The following is a 17,605-nucleotide window of genomic DNA, read 5'->3' as shown; positions in this document are numbered from 1 at the left end:
TAGTGTTAGAGTTAGGGTTAGGGTTAGCATCAGCCCTAGGATAGTGATATGGTTAGGGTTAGCATCAGCCCTAGGATAGTGTTAGGGTTAGTGTTAGGGTAAGCATCAGCCCTAGGATAGTGTTAGGGTTAGGGTTTGCATCAGCCCTAGGATAGTGTTAGGGATAGGGTTAGGGTTAGCATCAGCCCTAGGATAGTGTTAGGGTTAGTGTTAGCATCAGACCTAGGATAGTGTTAGTGTTAGGGTTAGGGTTAGCACCAGCCCTAGGATAGTGTTAGGGATAGGGTTAGGGTGAGCTTCAGCCCTAGGATAGTGTTAGGGTTAGGGTTAGGTTTACCATCAGCCCTAGGATAGTGTTAGGGTTAGGGTTAGCATCATCCCTAGGATAGTGTTAGGGTTAGGGTTAGGGTTATCATCAGCCTAGGATAGTGTTAGGGTTATGGTTAGCATCAGCTCTAGGATAGTGTTAGGGTTATGGTTAGGGTTAGCATCAGCCCTAGGATAGTGTTAGGGTTACGGTTAGGGTTATCATCAGGCCTAGGATAATGTTAACGTTAGGGTTAGCATCAGCCCTAGGATAGTTTGAGGGCAGGGTTAGCATCAGACCTAGGACAGTGTTAGGGTGAGTGTTAGGGTTAGCATCAGCCTAGGATAGTGTTAGGATTAGGGTTAGCATCAACCCTAGGATAGTGTTAGGGTTAAGGTTAGGGTTATCATCAGCCCTAGGATAGTGCTAGCGTCAGGGTTACTGTTAGCATCAGCCCTAGTATAGTATTAGGGTTAGGGTTATGGTTAGGGTTAGCATCAGCTCTAGGATAGTGTTAGGTTTAGGGTTAGGGTTAGCATCATCCCTAGGATAGTGTTCGGGTTAGGGTTAGCATCAGCCCTAGGATAGTGTTAGGGTTAGGGTTAGCATCAGACCTAGGATAGTGTTAGGGTTCGGGTTAGGGTTAGCATCAGCCCTAGGATGGTGTTATGGTTAGGGTTAGGGTTAACATCAGGCCTAGGAGAGTGTTAGGGTTAGTGTTAGCATCAGCCCTAGGATAGTGTTAGGGTTAGGGATAGCAACAGCCGTAGGATAGTGTTAGGGTTAGGGTTAGGGTTATCATCAGGCCTAGGATAATGTTAAGGTTAGGGTTAGCATCACCCCTAGGATAGTGTGAGTGCTAGGGTTAGCATCAGACCTATGACAGTGTTAGGGTGAGGGTTAGGGTTAGGATCAGCCTAGGATAGTGTTAGGATTAGGGTTAGCATCAACCCTAGGATAGTGTTAGGGTTAAGGTTAGGGTTAGCATCAGCCCTAGGATAGTGCTAGCGTCAGGGTTACGGTTAGCATCAGCCCTAGTATAGTATTAGGGTTATTGTTATGGTTAGGGTTAGCATCAGCTCTAGGATAGTTTTAGGTTTAGGGTTAGGGTTAGCATCAGCCCTAGGATTGTGTTAGGGTTAGGGTTAGGGTTAGCATCAGCCGTAGTATAGCGTTAGGGTTAGGGTTAGGGTTAGCATCAGCCCTAGGATAGTGTTAGGTTTAGGGTTAGCAAAGCCCTATGATAGTGTTAGGGTTAGGGTTAGCCTTAGCCATAGGATACTGTTTGAGTTAGGGTTAGGGTTAGAATCAGCCCTAGGATAGTGTTAGGGTTAGGGTTAGGTTTACCATCAGCCCTATGATAGTGTTAGGCTTAGGGTTAGCATCAGCCCTAGGATAGTGTTAGGGTTAGGGCTAGGGTTAGCATCAGCACTAGGATTGTGTTAGGGTTATGGATAGCATCAGCCCTATTATAGTCTTAGGGTTAGGATTAGGGTTAGCATCAGCCCTAGGATAGTGTTAGGGTTAGGGTTAGGGTTAGCATCAGCCCTAGAATAGTGTTAGGGTTAGGGTTAGCATCAGCCGTAGGATAGTGTTAGGGTTAGGGTTAGGGTTGTCATCAGGCCTAAGATAGTGTTAGTGTTAGGGTAATCATCAGGCCTAGCATAGAGTTAGATTTAGGGTTAGGGTTAGCATCAGCCCTAGGATAGTGTTAGGGTTAGGGTTAGCATAAGCCCTAGGATAGTGTTAGGGTTAGGGTTAGGGTAAGCATTAGCCATAGGATAGTGTTAGGGTTAGGCTTAGCATCAGCCCTAGGATAGTGTTAGGGTTAGGGTTAGGATTAGCATCAGCCCTAGGATGGTGTTTGGGTTAGGGTTAGGGTTAGCATCAGCCGTAGGATAGTGTTAGGGTTAGGGTTAGGGTTAGCATCAGCCCTAGTACAGTGTTAGGTTTATTATTAGCAGCAGCCCTAGGATAGTGTTGGGGTAAGGGTTAGGGTTAGCACCAGGCTTATGATAGTGTTATTGTTAGGGTTAGCATCAGCCTTAGCATAGTGTTAGGGTTAGGGTTAGGGTTAGCATCAGCCCTAGGATAGTGTTAGGGTTAGGGTTAGGTTATGGTTAGCATCAGCCCTAGGATAGTGTTAGGGTTAGGGTTAGGGTTAGCATCAGCCCTAGGATAGTGTTAGAGTTATGGTTAGCATCAGCCCTAGGATAGTGTTAGGGTTAGGGTTAGGGTTAGCATCAGCCCTAGGATAGTGTTAGGGATAGGGTAAGGGTTATCATCAGGCCTAGGATAATGTTAAGGTTAGGGTTAGCATCAGCCCTAGGATAGTGTGAGGGCTAGGGTTAGCATCAGACCTATGATAGTGTTAGGGTGAGGGTTAGGGTTAGCATCAGCCTAGGATAGTGTTAGGATTAGGGTCAGCATCAACCCTAGGATAGTGTTAGGGTTAAGGTTAGGGTTAGCATCAGCCCTAGGATAGTGCTAGCGTCAGGTTTTCGGTTAGCATCAGCCCTAGTATAGTATTAGGGTTACGGTTATGGTTAGCGTTAGCATCAGCTCTAGGATAGTGTTAGGTTTAGGGTTAGGGTTAGCATCAGCCCTAGGATATTGATAGGGTTAGGGTTAGGGTTAGCATCAGCCCTAGGATAGTGTGAGGGTTAGGGTTAGGGTTAGCATCAGCCCAGGGATAGTGTTAGGTTTAGGGTTAGCATCAGCCGTAGGATAGTGTTAGGGTTAGGGATAGGGTTGTCATCAGGCCTAAGATAGTGTTAGTGTTAGGGTTATCATCAGGCCTAGGATAGTGTTAGATTTAGGTTTAGGGTTGTCATCAGGCCTAGGATAGTGTTAGTGTTAGGGTTATCATCAGGCCTAGGATAGTGTTAGATTTATGGTTAGGGTTAGCATCAGCCCTAGGATAGTGTTAGGGTTAGGGTTAGCATAAGCCCTAGGATAGTGTTAGGGTTAGGGTTAGGGTAAGCATCAGCCCTAGGATAGTGTTAGAGTTAGGGTTAGCATCAGCCCTAGGATAGTGTTAGGGTTAGGGTTAGGGTTAGCATCAGACCTAAGATAGTGTAAGGGTTACGGTTAGGGTTAGCATCAGCCGTAGGATAGTGTTAGGGTTAGGGTTAGGGTTAGCATCAGCCCTAGTATAGTGTTAGGTTTAGGATTAGCATCACCCCTAGGATAGTGTTGGGGTAAGGGTTAGGGTTAGCACCAGGCTTAGGATAGTGTTATTGTTAGGGTTAGCATCAGCCGTAGGATAGTGTTATGGTTATGGTTAGGGTTAGCATCAGCCCTAGGATAGTGTTAGGGTTAGGGTTAGGTTATGGTTAGCATCAGCCCTAGGATAGTGTTAGGGTTAGGGTTAGGGTTAGAATCAGCCCTAGGATAGTGTTAGGGTTATGGTTAGCATCAGCCCTAGGATAGTGTTAGGGTTAGGGTTAGGGTTAGCATCAGCCCTAGGATAGTGTTAGGGTTAGGGTTAGGGTAAGCATCAGCCCTAGGATAGTGTTAGGGTTAGGGTTAGCATCAGTCCTAGGATAGTGTTAGGGTTAGGGTTAGAGTTAGCATCAGACCTAGGATAGTGTAAGGGTTAGGGTTAGCATCAGACCTAGGATAGTGTTAGGGTTAGGGTTAGGGTTAGCATCAGCCCTAGGATGGTGTTATGGTTAGGGTTAGGGTTATCATCAGGCCTAGGATAGTGTTAGTGTTAGGGTTAGCATCAGCCCTAGGATAGTGTTAGGGTTAGGGATAGCATCAGCCCTAGGATAGTGTTAGGTTTAGGGTTACGGTTAGCATCAGCCCTAGGAAAGTGTTAGGGTTAGGTTTAGCTTTAGCCCTTGGATACTGTTAGGGTTAGGTTTAGGGTTATCATCCGGCCTAGGATAGTGTTAGGGTTAGAATTAGCATCAGCCCTAGATTACTGTTAGGGTTAGGGTTAGGGTTAGCATCAGCCTAGGATAGTGTTAGTTTTAGGGTTAGGGTTAGCATCAGCCCTAGGATAGTGTTAGGGTTAGGGTTAGCATAAGCCCTAGGATAGTGTTAGTGTTAGGGTTAGGGTAAGCATCAGCCCTAGCATAGTGTTAGGTTTAGGGTTAGCATCAACCCTAGGATAGTGTTAGGGTTATGGTTAGGGTTAGCATCAGCCCTAGGATAGTCCTAGCGTCAGGGTTACGGTTAGCATCAGCCCTAGTATAGTATTAGGGTTAGAGTTATGGTTAGGGTTAGCATCAGCTCTAGGATAGTGTTAGGTTTAGGGTTAGGGTTAGCATCAGCCCTAGGATAGTGTTAGGGTTAGGGTTAGGGTTAGCATCAGCCGTAGGATAGTGTTAGTTTTAGGGTTAGGGTTAGCATCAACCCTAGGATAGTGTTAGGTTTAGGGTTAGCATCAGCCCTACGATAGTGTTAGGGTTAGGGTTAGGGTTAGCACCAGGCTGCTGATAGTGTTAGTGTTAGAGTTAGCATCAGCCCTAGGATAGTGTTAGGGTTAGGGCTAGCATCAGACCTAGGATAGTGTTAGGGTTAGGGTTAGGGTTAGCATCAGCCCTAGGATAGTGTTAGGGTTAGGGTTAGCATCAGCCCTTGGATAGTGTTAGGGATAGGGTTAGCATCAGCCGTAGGATAGTGTTAGGGTTAGGGTTAGGGTTGTCATCAGGCCTAGGATAGTGTTAGTGTTAGGGTAATCACCAGGCCTATCATAGTGTTAGTGTTAGGGTTAGCATCAACTCTAGGATAGTGTTAGGGTTAGGGTTAGCATAAGCCCTAGGATAGTGTTAGGGTTAGAGTTAGGGTAAGCATCAGCCCTAGGATAGTGTTAGGGTTAGGGTTAGCATCAGCCCTAGGATAGTGTTAGGGTTAGGGTTAGGGTTAGCATCAGACCTAGGATAGTGTAAGTGTTAGGGTTAGCATCAGACCTAGGATAGTGTTAGGGTTAGGGTTAGTGTTAGCATCAGCCCTAGGATGGTGTTAGGGTCAGGGTTATTGTTAGCATCAGCCGTAGGATAGTGTTAGGGTTAGTGTTAGGGTTAGCACCAAGCTTAGGATAATGTTACTGTTAGGGTTAGCATCAGCATTAGGATAGTGTTAAGGTTAGGGTTAGGGTTAGCATCAGCCCCAGGATAGTGTTAGGGTTAGGGTTAGGTTATGGTTAGCATCAGCCCTAGGATAGTGTTAGGGTTAGGGTTAGGGTTAGCATCAGCCCTAGGATAGTGTTAGGGTTATGGTTAGCATCAGCCCTAGGATAGTGTTATGGTTAGGGATAGGGTTAGCATCAGCCCTAGGATAGTGTTAGGGTTAGGGTTAGCATCAGCCCTAGGATAGTGTTAGGGTTAGGGTTAGGGTTAGCATCAGCCCTAGGATAGTGTTAGGGTTAGGGTTAGGGTAAGCATCAGCCCTAGGATAGTGTTAGGGTTAAGGTTAGCATCAGCCCTAGGATAGTGTTAGGGTTAGGGTTAGGGTTAGCATCTGACCTAGGATAGTGTAACTGTTAGTGTTAGCATCAGACCTAGGATAGTGTTAGGGTTAGGGTTAGGGTTAGCATCAGCCCTAGGATGGTGTTATGGTTAGGGTTAGGGTTATCATCAGGCCTAGGATAGTGTTAGTGTTAGGGTTAGCATCAGCCCTAGGATAGTGTTAGGGTTAGGGTTAGGGTTAGCATCAGCCCTAGGATAGTGTTAGGGTTATGGTTAGCATCAGCCCTAGGATAGTGTTAAGGTTAGGGTTAGGGTTAGCATCAGCCCTAGGATAGTGTTAGGGTTATGGTTAGCATCAGCTCTAGGATAGTGTTAGGGTTAGGGTTACGGTTAGCATCAGCCCTAGGAAAGTGTTAGGGTTAGGTTTAGCATCAGCCCTTGGATAGTGTTAGGGTTAGGGTTAGGGTTATCATCCGGCTTAGGATAGTGTTAGTGTTAGGATTAGCATCAGCCCTAGATTACTGTTAGGGTTAGGGTTAGGGTTAGCATCAGCCCTAGGATAGTGTTAGTTTTAGGGTTAGGGTTAGCATCAGCCCTAGGATAGTGTTAGTGTTAGGGTTAGGGTAAGCATCAGCCCTAGGATAGTGTTAGGGTTAGGGTTAGCATAAGCCCTAGGATAGTGTTAGGGTGAGGGTTAGGGTTAGCATCAGCCTAGGATAGTGTTAAGATTAGGGTTAGCATCAACCCTAGGATAGTGTTAGGGTTAAGGTTAGGGTTAGCATCAGCCCTAGGATAGTGCTAGCGTCAGGGTTACGGTTAGCATCAGCCCTAGTATAATATTAGGGTTATTGTTATGGTTAGGGTTAGCATCAGCTCTAGGATAGTGTTAGGTTTAGGGTTAGAGTTAGCATCAGCCCTGGGATTGTGTTAGGATTAGGGTTAGGGTTAGCATCATCCGTAGTATAGTGTTAGGGTTAGGGTTAGGGTTAGCATCAGCCCTAGGATAATATTAGGTTTAGGGTTAGCAAAGCCCTAGGATAGTGTTAGGGTTAGTGTTAGCCTCAGCCCTAGGATACTGTTTGAGTTAGGGTTAGGGTTAGAATCTGCCCTAGGATAGTGTTAGGGTTAGGGTTAGGGTTAGCATCAGCCGTAGGATAGTGTTAGTGTTAGGGTTAGGGTTAGCATCAGCCCTAGGATAGTGTTAGGGTTAGGGTTAGCATCAGCCTTAGGATAGTGTTAGGATTAGGGTTAGGGTTAGCACCAGGCCTAGGATAGTGTTAGTGTTAGAGTTAGCATCAGCCTTAGGATAGTGTTAGGGTTAGGGTTAGGGTTAGCATCAGCCCTATGATAGTGTTAGGGTTAGGGTCATGGTTAGCATCAGCCCTAGGATAGTGTTAGGGTTAGGGTTAGCCTCAGCCCTAGGATAGTGTATGAGTTAGGGTTAGGGTTACAATCAGCCCTAGGATAGTGTTAGGGTTAGGGTTAGGGTTAGCATCAGCCCTAGGATAGTGTTAGGGTTAGGGTTAGGGTTAGCTTCAGCCCTAGGATAGTGTTAGGGTTAGGGTTAGGTTTAGCATCAGCCCTAGGATAGTGTTAGGGTTAGGGTTAGCATCAGCCCTAGGATAGTGTTAGGGTTAGGGTTAGGGTTATCATTAGGCCTAGGATAGTGTTAGGGTTAGGGTTAGCATCAACTCTAGGATAGTGTTAGGGTTAGAGTTAGGGTTAGCATCAGCCCTAGGATAGTGTTAGGGTTAGGGTTAGAGTTATCATCAGGCCTAGGATAATGTTAAGGTTATTGTTAGCATCAGCCCTAGGATAGTGTGAGGGCTAGGGTTAGCATCAGACCTATGATAGTGTTGGGGTGAGGGTTAGGGTTAGCATCAGCCTAGGATAGTGTTAGGATTAGGGTTAGCATCAGCCCTAGTATAGTATTAGGGTTACGGTTAGGGTTAGGGATAGCATGAGCTCTAGGATAGTGTTAGGTTTAGGGTTAGGGTTAGCATCAGCCCTAGGATATTGATAGGGTTAGGGTTAGGGTTAGCATCAGCCGTAGGATAGTGTTAGGGTTACGGTTATGGTTAGCATCAGCCCTAAGATAGTGTTAGGTTTAGGGTTAGCAACAGCCCTAGGATAGTGTTAGGTTTAGGGTTAGCCTCAGCCCTAGGATAGTGTTTGTGTTAGGGTTAGGGTTAGAATCAGCCGTAGGATAGTGTTAGGGTTAGGGTTAAGGTTAGCATCAGCCCTATGATAGTGTTAGGGTTAGGGTTAGCATCAGCCCTTAGGATAGTGTTAGGGTTAGGGTTAGGGTTAGCATCAGCCCTAGGATTGTGTTAGGGTTATGGATAGCATCAGCCCTAGGATAGTCTTAGGGTTAGGATTAGGGTTAGCATCAGCCCTAGGATAGTGTTAGGGTTAGGGTTAGGGTTAGCATCAGCCCTCGAATAGTGTTAGGGTTAGGGTTAGCATCAGCCGTAGGATAGCGTTAGGGTTAGGGATAGGGTTGTCATCAGGCCTAGGATAGTGTTAGTGTTAGGGTTATCATCAGGCCTAGGATAGTGTTAGATTTAGGTTTAGGGTTGTCATCAGGCCTAGGATAATGTTAGTGTTAGGGTTATCATCAGGCCTAGGATAGTGTTAGATTTAGGGTTAGGGTTAGCATCAGCCCTAGGATAGTGTTAGGGTTAGGGTTAGGTTTAGCATGAGCCCTAGGATAGTGTTAGGGTTAGGGTTAGCATCAGCACTAGGATAGTGTTAGGGTTAGGGTTAGGGTTATCATGAGGCTTAGGATAGTGTGAGGGCTAGGGTTAGCATCAGACCTATGATAGTGTTAGGGTGAGGGTTAGGGTTAGCATCAGCCTAGGATAGTGTTAGGATTAGGGTTAGCATCAACCCTAGGATAGTGTTAGGGTTAAGGTTAGGGTTACCATCAGCCCTAGGATAGTGCTAGCGTCAGGGTTACGGTTAGCATCAGCCCTAGTATAGTATTAGGGTTACAGTTATGGTTAGGGTTAGCATCAGCTCTAGGATAGTGTTAGGTTTAGGGTTAGGGTTAGCATCAGCCCTAGGATATTGATAGGGTTAGGGTTAGGGTTAGCATCAGACGTAGGATAGTGTTAAGGTTAGGGTTAGGGTAAGCATCAGCCCTAGGATAGTGTTAGCGTTAGGGTTAGCATCAGCCCTAGGATAGTGTTACGGTTAGGGTTAGGGTTAGCATCAGACCTAGGATAGTGTAAGTGTTAGGATTAGCATCAGACCTATGATAGTGTTAGGGTTAGGGTTAGGGTTAGCATCAGCCCTAGGATGGTGTTATGGTTAGGGATAGGGTTAGCATCAGCCGTAGGATAGTGTTAGGGTTAGGGTTAGTGTTAGCATCAGCCCTAGTATAGTGTTAGGTTTATTATTAGCATCAGCCCTAGGATAGTGTTGGGGTAAGGGTTAGGGTTAGCACCAGGCTTAGGATAGTGTTATTGTTAGGGTTAGCATCAGCCATAGGATAGTGTTAGGGTTAGGGTTAGGGTTAGCATCAGCCCTAGGATAGTGTTAGGGTTAGGGTTAGGTTATGGTTAGCATCAGCCCTAGGATAGTGTTAGGGTTAGGGTTAGGGTTAGCATCAGCCCTAGGATAGTGTTAGGGTTATGGTTAGCATCTACCCTAGGATAGTGTTAGGGTTAGGGTTATGGTTAGCATCAGCCCTAGGATAGTGTTAAGGTTAGGGTTAGCATCAGCCCTAGGATAGTGTTAGGGTTAGGGTTAGGGTTAGCATCAGCCCTAGGCTAGTGTCAGGGTTAGGGTTAGGGTAAGCAGCAGCCCTAGGATTGTGTTAGGCTTAGGGTTAGCATCAGCCCTAGGATAGTGTTAGGGTTAGGGTTAGGGTTAGCATCAGACCTAGGATAGTGTAAGTGTTAGGGTTAGCATCAGACCTAGGATAGTGTTAGGGTTAGGGTTAGGGTTAGCATCAGCCCTAGGATCTTGTTATGGTTAGGGTTAGGGTTATCATCAGGCCTAGGATAGTGTTAGTGTTAGGGTTAGCCTCAGCCCAAGGATAGTGTATGAGTTAGGGTTAGGGTTACAATCAGCCCTAGGATAGTGTTAGGGTTAGGGTTAGGGTTAGCATCAGCCCTAGGATAGTGTGAGGGCTAGGGTTAGCATCAGACCTAGGATAGTGTTAGGGTGAGGGTTAGCGTTAGCATCAGCCTAGGATAGTGTTAGGATTAGGGTTAGCATCAACCCTAGGATAGTGTTAGTGTTAAGGTTAGGGTTAGCATCAGCCCTAGGATAGTGCTAGCGTCAGGGTTACGTTTAGCATCAGCCCTAGTATAGTATAAGGGTTAGGGTTATGGTTAGGGTTAGCATCAGCTCTAGGATAGTGTTAGGTTTAGGGTTAGGGTTAGCAACAGCCATAGGATAGTGTTAGGGTTAGTGTTAGCCTCAACCCTAGGTTAGTGTTTGAGTTAGGGTTAGGGTTAGAATCAGCCCTAGGATAGTGTTAGGGTTAGGGTTAGGGTTAGCATCAGCCCTATGATAGTGTTAGGGTTAGGGTTAGCATCAGCCCTAGGATAGTGTTAGGGTTAGGGTTAGGGTAAGCATCAGCCCTAGGATAGTGTTAGGGTTAGGGTTAGCATCAGCCCTAGGATAGTGTTAGGGTTAGGGTTAGGGTTAGCATCAGCCCTAGGATAGTGTTAGGGTTAGGGTTAGCATCAGACCTAGGATAGTGTTATGGTTAGGGTTAGGGTTAGCATCAGCCCTAGGATAGTGTTAGGGTTAGGGTTAGCATCAGCCCTTGGATAGTGTTACGGTTATGGTTAGGGTTATCATCAGGCCTAGGATAGTGTTAGGGTTAGGGTTAGCATCAGCCCTAGGATAGTGTTAGGGTTAGGGTTAGGGTTAGCATCAGCCCTAGGATAGTGTTACGGTTAGGGTTAGGGTTAGCTTCAGCCCTAGGATAGTGTTAGGGTTAGGGTTAGGTTTAGCATCAGCCCTAGGATAGTGTTAGGGTTAGGGTTAGCATCAGCACTAGGATAGTGTTAGGGTTAGGGTTAGGGTTATCATGAGGCCTAGGATAGTGTTAGGGTTAGGGTTAGCATCAACTCTAGGATAGTGTTAGGGTTAGGGTTAGGGTTAGCATCAGCCCTAGGATGGTGTTAGGGTTAGGGTTAGGCTTATCATCAGGCCTAGGATAATGTTAAGGTTAGGGTTAGCATCAGCCCTAGGATAGTGTGAGGGCTAGGGTTAGCATCAGACCTATGATAGTGTTAGGGTGAGGGTTAGGGTTAGCATCAGCCTAGGATAGTGTTAGGATTAGGGTTAGCATCAACCCTAGGATAGTGTTAGGGTTAAGGTTAGGGTTAGCATCAGCCCTAGGATAGTGCTAGCGTCAGGGTTACGTTTAGCATCAGCCCTAGTATACTATTAGGGTTACAGTTATGGTTAGGGTTAGCATCAGCTCTAGGATACTGCTAGGTTTAGGGTTAGGGTTAGCATCAGCCCTAGGATATTGATAGGGTTAGGGTTAGGGTTAGCATCAGCCGTAGGATAGTGTTAGGGTTAGGGTCAGGGTAAGCATCACCCCTAGGATAGTGTTAGGGTTAGGGTTAGCATCAGCCCTAGGATAGTGTTACGGTTAGGGTTAGGGTTAGCATCAGACCTAGGATAGTGTAAGTGTTAGGGTTAGCATCAGACCTATGATAGTGTTAGGGTTAGGGTTAGGGTTAGCATCAGCCCTAGGATGGTGTTAGGATTAGGGTTAGGGTTAGCATCAGCCGTAGGATAGTGTTAGGGTTAGGGTTAGGGTTAGCATCAGCCCTAGGATAGTGTTAGGTTTATTATTAGCATCAGCCCTAGGATAGTGTTGGGGTAAGGGTTAGGGTTAGCACCAGGCTTAGGATAGTGTTATTGTTAGGGTTAGCATCAGCCATAGGATAGTGTTAGGGTTAGGGTTAGGGTTAGCATCAGCCCTAGGATAGTGTTAGGGTTAGGGTTAGGTTATGGTTAGCATCAGCCCTAGGATAGTGTTAGGGTTAGGGTTAGGGTTAGCATCAGCCCTAGGATAGTGTTAGGGTTATGGTTAGCATCAGCCCTAGGATAGTGTTAGGGTTAGGGTTATGGTTAGCATCAGCCCTAGGATAGTGTTAAGGTTAGGGTTAGCATCAGCCCTAGGATAGTGTTAGGGTTAGGGTTAGGGTTAGCATCAGACCTAGGATAGTGTAAGTGTTAGGGTTAGCATCAGACCTAGGATAGTGTTAGGGTTAGGGTTAGGGTTAGCATCAGCCCTAGGATGGTGTTATGTTTAGGGTTAGGGTTATCATCAGGCCTAGGATAGTGTTAGTGTTAGGGTTAGCATCAGCACTAGGATAGTGTTAGGGTTAGGGATAGCATCAGCCCTTGGATAGTGTTAGGGTTAGGTTTAGGGTTATCATCAGGCCTAGGATAGTGTTAGGGTTAGGATTAGCATCAGCCCTAGATTACTGTTAGGGTTAGGGTTAGGGTTAGCATCAGCTCTAGGATAGTGTTAGTGTTAGGGTTAGGGTTAGCATCAGCCCGAGGATAGTGTTAGTTTTAGGGTTTGCATCAGACCTAGGATAGTGTTAGGGTCAGAGTTAGGGTTAGCTTCAGCCCTAGGATGGTGTTAGGGTTAGGGTTAGGGTCATCATCAGGCCTAGGATAGAGTTAGGGTTAGGGTTAGCATCAGCCCTAGGATAGAGTTAGGGTTAGGGATAGCATCAGCCCTAGGATAGTGTCAGGGTTAGGGTTACGGTTAGCATCAGCCCTAGGATAGTGTTAGGGTTAGGGTTAGGGTTAGCATCAGCCCTAGGATAGTGTTAGGGTTAGGGTTAGCATCAGCCCTAGGATAGTGTTAGGGTTAGGGATAGCATCAGCCCTAGGATAGTGTTAGGGTTAGGGTTACGGTTAGTATCAGCCCTAGGAAAGTGTTAGGGTTAGGGTTAGCATCAGCCCTTGGATAGTGTTAGGGTTAGGGTATGGGTTATCATCAGGCCTAGGATAGTGTTAGGGTTAGGATTAGCATCAGCCCTATATTACTGTTAGGGTTAGGGTTAGGGTTAGCATCAGCCCTAGGATAGTGTTAGTGTTAGGGTTAGGGTTAGCATCAGACCTAGGATAGTGTTAGGATCAGAGTTAGGGTTAGCATCAGCTCTAGGATGTTGTTAGGGTTAGGGTTAGGGTTATCATCAGGCCTAGGATAGAGTTAGGGTTAGGGTTAGCATCAGCCCTAGGATAGAGTTAGGGTTAGGGATAGCATCAGCCCTAGGATAGTGTCAGGGTTAGGGTTACGGTTAGCATCAGCCCTAGGATAGTGTTAGGGTTAGGGTTAGGGTTAGCATCAGCCCTAGGATAGTGTTAGGGTTAGGGTTAGCATCAGCCCTAGGATAGTGTTAGGGTTAGGGTTAGGGTTAGCATCAGCTCTAGGATAGTGGGAGGGCTAGGGTTAGCATCAGACCTATGAAAGTGTTAGGGTGAGGGTTAGGGTTAGCATCAGCCTAGGATAGTGTTAGGTTTAGGGTTAGCATCAAACCTAGGATAGTGTTAGGTTTATGGTTAGGGTTAGCATCAGCCCTAGGATAGTCCTAGCGTCAGGGTTACGGTTAGCATCAGCCCTAGTATAGTATTAGGGTTAGAGTTATGGTTAGGGTTAGCATCAGCTCTAGGATAGTGTTAGGTTTAGGGTTAGGGTTAACATCAGCCCTAGGATAGTGTTAGGGTTAGGGTTAGGGTTAGCATCAACCCTAGGATAGTGTTAGGTTTAGGGTTAGCATCAGCCCTAGGATACTGTTAGGGTTAGGGTTAGGGTTAGCACCAGGCCTAGGAGAGTGTTAGTGTTAGAGTTAGCATCAGCCTTAGGATAGTGTTAGGGTAGGTTTAGGGTTAGCATCAGCCCTAGGATAGTGTTACGGTTAGGGTTAGGGTTAGCATCAGACCTAGGATAGTGTAAGTGTTAGGGTTAGCATCAGACCTATGATAGTGTTAGGGTTAGGGTTAGGGTTAGCATCAGCCCTAGGATGGTGTTAGGATTAGGGTTAGGGTTAGCATCAGCCGTAGGATAGTGTTAGGGTTAGGGTTAGGGTTAGCATCAGCCCTAGGATAGTGTTAGGTTTATTATTAGCATCAGCCCTAGGATAGTGTTGGGGTAAGGGTTAGGGTTAGCACCAGGCTTAGGATAGTGTTATTGTTAGGGTTAGCATCAGCCATAGGATAGTGTTAGGGTTAGGGTTAGGGTTAGCATCAGCCCTAGGATAGTGTTAGGGTTAGGGTTAGGTTATGGTTAGCATCAGCCCTAGGATAGTGTTAGGGTTAGGGTTAGGGTTAGCATCAGCCCTAGGATAGTGTTAGGGTTATGGTTAGCATCAGCCCTAGGATAGTGTTAGGGTTAGGGTTATGGTTAGCATCAGCCCTAGGATAGTGTTAAGGTTAGGGATAGCATCAGCCCTAGGATAGTGTTAGGGTTAGGGTTAGGGTTAGCATCAGACCTAGGATAGTGTAAGTGTTAGGGTTAGCATCAGACCTAGGATAGTGTTAGGGTTAGGGTTAGGGTTAGCATCAGCCCTAGGATGGTGTTATGGTTAGGGTTAGGGTTATCATCAGGCCTAGGATAGTGTTAGTGTTAGGGTTAGCATCAGCACTAGGATAGTGTTAGGGTTAGGGATAGCATCAGCCCTTGGATAGTGTTAGGGTTAGGTTTAGGGTTATCATCAGGCCTAGGATAGTGTTAGGGTTAGGATTAGCATCAGCCCTAGATTACTGTTAGGGTTAGGGTTAGGGTTAGCATCAGCCCTAGGATAGTGTTAGTGTTAGGGTTAGGGTTAGCATCAGCCCGAGGATAGTGTTAGTTTTAGGGTTTGCATCAGACCTAGGATAGTGTTAGGGTCAGAGTTAGGGTTAGCTTCAGCCCTAGGATGGTGTTAGGGTTAGGGTTAGGGTCATCATCAGGCCTAGGATAGAGTTAGGGTTAGGGTTAGCATCAGCCCTAGGATAGAGTTAGGGTTAGGGATAGCATCAGCCCTAGGATAGTGTCAGGGTTAGGGTTACGGTTAGCATCAGCCCTAGGATAGTGTTAGGGTTAGGGTTAGGGTTAGCATCAGCCCTAGGATAGTGTTAGGGTTAGGGTTAGCATCAGCCCTAGGATAGTGTTAGGGTTAGGGATAGCATCAGCCCTAGGATAGTGTTAGGGTTAGGGTTACGGTTAGTATCAGCCCTAGGAAAGTGTTAGGGTTAGGGTTAGCATCAGCCCTTGGATAGTGTTAGGGTTAGGGTATGGGTTATCATCAGGCCTAGGATAGTGTTAGGGTTAGGATTAGCATTAGCCCTATATTACTGTTAGGGTTAGGGTTAGGGTTAGCATCAGCCCTAGGATAGTGTTAGTGTTAGGGTTAGGGTTAGCATCAGACCTAGGATAGTGTTAGGATCAGAGTTAGGGTTAGCATCAGCTCTAGGATGTTGTTAGGGTTAGGGTTAGGGTTATCATCAGGCCTAGGATAGAGTTAGGGTTAGGGTTAGCATCAGCCCTAGGATAGAGTTAGGGTTAGGGATACCCTCAGCCCTAGGATAGTGTCAGGGTTAGGGTTACGGTTAGCATCAGCCCTAGGATAGTGTTAGGGTTAGGGTTAGGGTTAGCATCAGCCCTAGGATAGTGTTAGGGTTAGGGTTAGCATCAGCCCTAGGATAGTGTTAGGGTTAGGGTTAGGGTTAGCATCAGCCCTAGGATAGTGGGAGGGCTAGGGTTAGCATCAGACCTATGAAAGTGTTAGGGTGAGGGTTAGGGTTAGCATCAGCCTAGGATAGTGTTAGGTTTAGGGTTAGCATCAAACCTAGGATAGTGTTAGGTTTATGGTTAGGGTTAGCATCAGCCCTAGGATAGTCCTAGCGTCAGGGTTACGGTTAGCATCAGCCCTAGTATAGTATTAGGGTTAGAGTTATGGTTAGGGTTAGCATCAGCTCTAGGATAGTGTTAGGTTTAGGGTTAGGGTTAACATCAGCCCTAGGATAGTGTTAGGGTTAGGGTTAGGGTTAGCATCAACCCTAGGATAGTGTTAGGTTTAGGGTTAGCATCAGCCCTAGGATACTGTTAGGGTTAGGGTTAGGGTTAGCACCAGGCCTAGGAGAGTGTTAGTGTTAGAGTTAGCATCAGCCTTAGGATAGTGTTAGGGTAGGTTTAGGGTTAGCATCAGCCCTATGATAGTGTTAGGTTTAGGGTTAGCCTCAGCCCTAGGATAGTGTATGAGTTAGGGTTAGGGTTACAATCAGCCCTAGGATAGTGTATGAGTTAGGGTTAGGGTTACAATCAGCCCTAGGATAGTGTTAGGGTTAGGGTTAGGGTTAGCATCAGCCCTAGGATAGTGTGAGGGCTAGGGTTAGCATCAGACCTAGGAGAGTGTTAGGGTGAGGGTTAGGGTTAGCATCAGCCCTAGGATAGTGTTAGGGTTAGGGTTAGCATCAGCCCTAGGATAGTGTTAGGGTTAGGGTTACGGTTAGAATCAGCCCTAGGATAGTGTTAGGGTTAGGGTTAGGGTTATCATCAGGCCTAGGATAGTGTTAGGGTTAGGGTTAGCATCAGCCGTAGGATAGTGTTAGGGTTATGGTTAGGGTTAGCTTCGGCCCTAGGATAGTGTTAGGGTTAGGGTTAGAGTAAGCAGCAGCCCTAGGTTAGTGTTAGGGTTAGGGTTAGCATCAGCCCTAGGATAGTGTTAGGGTTAGGGTTAGGGTTAGCATCAGCCCTAGGATAGTGTTAGGGTTAGGGTTAGCATCAGCCCTAGGATAGTGTTAATGTTAGGGTTAGGGTTACCATCAGGCCTAGGATAGTGTTAGGGTTAGGGTTAGCATCAGCCCTAGGATAGTGTTAGGGTTAGGGTTATCATCAGGCCTACGATAGTGTTAGGGTTAGGGTTACCATCAGCCCTAGGATAGTGTGAGGGCTAGGGTTACGGTTAGCATCAGACCTAGGATAGTGTAAGTGTTAGGGTTAGCATCAGACCTAGGATAGTGTTAGGGTTAAGGTTAGGGTTAGCATCATCCCTAGGATGGTGTTATGGTTAGGGTTAGAGATAGCATCAGCCCTAGGATAGTGTTAGGGTTAGTGTTACGGTTAGCATCAGCCCTAGGAAAGTGTTAGGGTTAGGGTTAGCATCAGCCCTTGGATAGTGTTAGGGTTAGGGTTAGCGTTATCATCAGGCCTAGGATAGTGTTAGGGTTAGGATTAGCATCAGCCCTAGGATAGTGTTAGGGTTAGGGTTAGGGTTAGCATCTGCGCTAGGATAGTGTTAGGGTTAGGGGTAGCATCAGCCCTAGGATAGTGTTAGGGTTAGGGTTAGGGAAAGCATCAGCCCTAGGATAGTGTAAGGGTTAGGGTTAGCATCAGCCCTAGGATAGTGTTAGGGTTAGGGTTTGGGTTAGCATCAGACCTAGGATAGTGTAAGGTTTAGGGTTAGCATCAGACCTAGGATAGTGTTAGGGTTAGGGTTAAGGTTAGCATCAGCCCTAGGATGGTGTTAGGGTTAGGGTTAGGGTTATCATCAGGCCTAGGATAGTGTTAGTGTTAGGGTTAGCATCAGCCCTAGGATAGTGTTAGGGTTAGGGATAGCATCAGCCCTAGGATAGTGTTAGGGTTAGGGTTACGGTTAGCATCAGCCCTAGGATAGTGTTAGGGTTAGGGTTAGCATCAGCCCTTGGATAGTGTTAGGGTTAGGGTTAGGGTTATCATCAGGGCTAGTATAGTGTTAGTGTTAGGGTTAGCATCAGCCCTAGTATAGTATTAGGGTTAGGGTTAGCATCAGCTCTAGGATAGTGTTAGGTTTAGGGTTAGGGTTAGCATCAGCCCTAGGATAGTGTTAGGGTTAGGGTTAGGGTTAGCATCAGGACTAGGAGAGTGGTA

This window comes from Lemur catta, chromosome 11, assembly GCF_020740605.2.
Source record: "Lemur catta isolate mLemCat1 chromosome 11, mLemCat1.pri, whole genome shotgun sequence".
In the NCBI taxonomy this organism is placed as follows: Eukaryota; Metazoa; Chordata; class Mammalia; order Primates; family Lemuridae; genus Lemur; species Lemur catta.
The sequence above is the reverse complement of the archived record's forward strand: the minus strand, read 5'-3'. Positions refer to the sequence as shown.